Here is a 4422-nt window from a genome sequence, read left to right on the forward strand (position 1 = left end):
GCCAGTGCTTGGCAAATACAGGAGTGGATGCTCACAGTCATCTATAGGATAGAACACAGAGTTCCCAATGTAGGAGCTAGAGAAAGTACCCAAGAGCTGAAGGGGTCTGAGACCCTATAGGTGGAACAACAATACGAACTAATCAGTACCCCAGAACTCGTGTCTCTAGCTGCATATGTAGCAGAAGATGGCCTAGTTGGCCATCATTGGGAAGAGGGGCCCCTTGGTCTAGCAAACTTTATATGCCCAGTACAGGGGAAATCCAGGGCCAAGAAGTGGAAGTGAGTGGGTAGGGGAGCAGGTTTGGGGGGAGGGTATAGGGGATTTTGGGATAGCATTTGAAATGTAAATGAAGAAAATATCCAATAAAAAAAGGGGGGAAAGAAGAGGAGAACCAGGAGGCCTATCCCTGAGAATACTCCGTTGGCAGCCAGACCCTTTGTTCTCTGGGAGTTTTTTTTCTTTCCCAGCTGAAGAGTCTGAGGTATGAGGTACCCACTCAATCTCAGAGTCCATTGATTTAAAGTTGTTACGGCTTAGTTCACACAGGACTTCTTCCCTGGAATCTCCTGCCATGAAAGGCACCTTTATAATGAAGATGCTGCTTCATGTGTGTTCTTACTCGCTGGGGAATATTCATTTCTTCGCTTTGAGTTGCTTTTCTCCACTCCTTGCTTTGTGTTCTGTCTTTGACCAAGGTGATGAGTCATCATTGCTCCTGTACCGAATGCTGTACATTTGTTCCAAATATGGAGACAAAGAAATGTTCTCCCAATTGCCATCTTTACAAGGAGGTGACCATCTTCAGCTTTTCAGGATGGGTGTGATGTTGTTTTAAGCTCAGGGTGTCAATGCACATAGAAATAGCAGAAGTAGTGCGGTAGCAGAAAGTATCACTTTGGATTACCATTAGAAAGACCCAAGTGTGACAAGAAATCTAACAGATGTACCATACAGACATGGGTAGCTTCAGCTCCACTAGCATCACTCAGTAAATGAGAGTTTTAAAGAACAATAGTGAATATTAAATACAGACTGCTTAGATCTCAGTGCCAACAGCTATTTGAACTTCAACAGCTTGTTAGCTTCTTAAAGCGCCAGTGTTCCAATTTATAAAATGGGCAGGTAGTAGTAGGCAGTAATATAACTAAGTCAAATAATCTGAACAACTTAGCACTGCGCACAGCATATTATTAAGGAAACAACAAGTTGGACATAGTGGTTCATGACTGTAATTCCAGCACTTAAGACTCTGAAGCAGAAGAATTCCCAGGAACTATAGACTGGCATGCTGGCAAGAAGAAGAAACTATGCAACCCATTGTAGCTTATATTAGGAAGTTGTAGACAGAATGAATGAGCAGAAAAATAAGCTTCACGTTGGTTGAGTGATATTTTAAAGGAACCTTGCAAAAGTTCAATCCACAGAAGTTTCTAGATAGAGATTCTCCCAGGAGCAGGTTTCTAAGAGTTCATGCTGTGTGTCACTACAAATGTCAATGTCCATGAACAGAAACAGGAAGGGACTCTTTAAGCTGGGCCTTATTCAGAAAGCTGGCAACCTAATAAAACAGGTTGAACACCCCAAAGTCTGTCTCCCTTCTCATCTCCAGCCAACACATTTGCTAGGGAATGGGAAGACAGGCAGCCAATGTTTCCAAAGTTTAGCCCTTTTCCCTCAACCCTTTCTCTTAACAGCTGGATTTGCATCCTGCCAAGGCCACTGGGCTTTGCATTCCTTCCACCATTCCACTCGGGCAAGGCGTTTGCTTGGAACTAGGGGCCTATTACTAGTAAAGCCATACCTGTTTACAATTTATGCACAGATGTATACACAAATGTACCACCGTACTATAAAATCAAAGTGACCCTCTCTCGCCGAGAATCCTCTATCAGGTTCACCTATAGGACATATTAAAATTCATACACTCCTAACATATCTGATTCAACAGCTGAGGCCCAAGAATTTATATTTTGAAGAAGTTCCTCCTTGGGTGATGTTGCAGATGACCTGGGAACTTCATGCTAAGAGGTGAAACTCAAGCAAAAGAAGGCCTGATTCTTAGTAGGGCCACCCTCTGCACCTTGGATACTAAGTGCATGAGGAGCATTGATCCAGCTCTCCAGATATAAAAGCCATCTTTCTAAACCAGTCATGAATATTGCTGTTGAATTCTAAAGCCTGGAAAAGACTGAGTAATTCTCCAGGGCAGGGAAATCATTTGCACTTGCAAACATAAGGTTTGAGTCAATTTTGATCAATTGTTGGTCATACTTAATAAACAGATTTTAAAACAACACTTAAGAAAAAATCTATTACACCTACAGAGAATATGTACTTTGAATTCAGTTTGAAGGTAAACCTGCATTGATAGTAAAACCATACATAGAACTGGGCTGTGGTGGAGCTCACTGAGCATGTACCCAACAAATGTAAAACAGAGTAGACAAACATACAGAGGTGTTGAAGGTTTTGAAGATCCAAGCATGGTCTGCTGGGGTCTCAGACTCCTAAGAAAGAGCTGAAAATCAGCCATTAAAATAGCAACGGACACTCTAAACTACAGGAATAAAAGTCAGGGCAGCAGAAGGATTTGCAAGAGAAGGCAGAGACCCTCCTCCCCTTGGCCCTGGGTGCTCAATATCGAGAACCTGCACAGAAAAAGCAAGACAACATTGTTTCAAAAAGACTTGTGGTGCTATGGTAGCTCAGTTGCCTAAGACCCTCTGTGGAAGCACACTCTTGAAAAACTCATACCAAGAGTTACTAGGATCCAATAGAATATTCTTAACAAATAGAATATTGGGAAACTGTGGAAAGAAATCTGCACAGCATTCAAGTGAGCTGAAAACCTGGCAAGAACCAAAGCCTACAGAGATACTTCCAGACTCCAAGCAAGACATCAAGATATAAATTGGGCTTATCAACACCCTGTCATGGAGGGGAGGGTGTCAGGATGTCCCAACCATTATAGGGACTTATAAAAGGTTCAGGAAGGCACAATGTGGATTGGGCCACACAATAGAGCAGATGACATATTCAGAAGCATGTGAGTGATGGGAGCAGTTACTAAGCCTCTGGGTAACCTGGCTTAGCAGGTGAGTAGGGAAGATGGGTAGTGCTTAGTGTTGTCATCGATGACATCTACCAATTCAGGCTTAAGAGGTGTACCACCCAGAAGGAAGCTGTCCACATCAGGCTGGCTTGCTAACTCTTTGCAGGTTGCTCCAGTCACAGAACTTCCATAAAAGATGTGGGTGCTCTGAGCCACCGCATCAGGCATTGGAATCCAACCATCCCTGTAGCTTCTCATGTACTTCCTGGGCCTGCTGAGTTGTGGCAGTCTTGCCAATACCAATGGCCCATACGGTTCATAGGCCAGGATGACTTTGTTCCAGTCCATCTTCACATTATCTGTGGTGACCTTGGTTTGCTCAAAAACAACCATCTTGGTGATGCCAGGTTTCCTTTCACCTAGTTCTCCCAGATGCAGGCAATCACTGCATAGATCACTTTCTACCATCTGACTCCCCAAAGATGTGCCTTGTCTCTGAGTGTTCCAGCACTACCCATGTGACTGCTAAATGTCTTTGATCATGCCAGGGCTGGTCTCCCCAGTGAAGGTCCCATTGATCACTCTGTACCAGTTCTGCATTGCCACAGCAATCTTGATTGCCTAGAGAAGTCGAGGTAGGAGATGGGATGTGTGCATGCTACCTTGCTGTCTGTCCACACCTTGGCAGTGTTCTAGGTGCAGATGAGTTCTCCCAGGCACTTCCTCCTTTCATTCATCTTCCAGTTGCCCACACAAAAAATTCCTGGATGGCGCCATTGCTCTAGGACTTACAGTATGAGTCATTACCATTGAACTTTTAATAAGAATGTTATGGTTTATTTTAACTACTCTCCATTCATTATCAGTCTAGTCTCAGAAACACAATCTACCCAATAAAATAACAAAATACTCTTGAGGTTTAAATTTATGTTTAAAATTTTCCACAAGCTAAAGAAAAGGCTAAACGGGACAGAGTAAATTAATGGACTCATTAAAACCTTGATCTCCAGGTTCCAGGTTCTATCCACCTCTGTCTTTTATTTTAAATATTATTCAGAACACAATCTCTGAAGTGAGTCATGTCAGGAAATATTATGGAAAATCCTGGTAGAGATGCCAGAAAGCCTTACCCATAGCAACTGCATAGTTGAATAGCATTCTGTCCTGTTGAATGCTAAGACCTCAAGTAAGCATCAAAGGTCACAAGAGCAATGTGGAACTTCACTTTGCACTGAAAAGATGCATTTCTTGTCTCCATTGACTTTCATAGTAATGACAGAGTGAAGCAGGATTGAAAAGGAATGGGTGATATGCTTTTGGGGGGAAATTTTAGTGTCTTCTGACTTCAGATCACTAGTAAATAACTT

General features: G+C 42.7%; 1 pseudogene; it reads right to left on the bottom strand.

Moving 5' to 3' along the window:
* Nucleotides 1–3091: 3091 nt before the first annotated feature.
* LOC110308476 (triosephosphate isomerase-like) lies at nt 3092–3832 on the bottom strand (annotated as a pseudogene).
* Between the last annotated feature and the right edge of the window lie 590 nt (nt 3833–4422).

Source organism: Mus caroli, unplaced genomic scaffold, assembly GCF_978045245.1.
Source record: "Mus caroli unplaced genomic scaffold, Mus_caroli_1 scaffold_15, whole genome shotgun sequence".
NCBI lineage: Eukaryota > Metazoa > Chordata > Mammalia > Rodentia > Muridae > Mus > Mus caroli.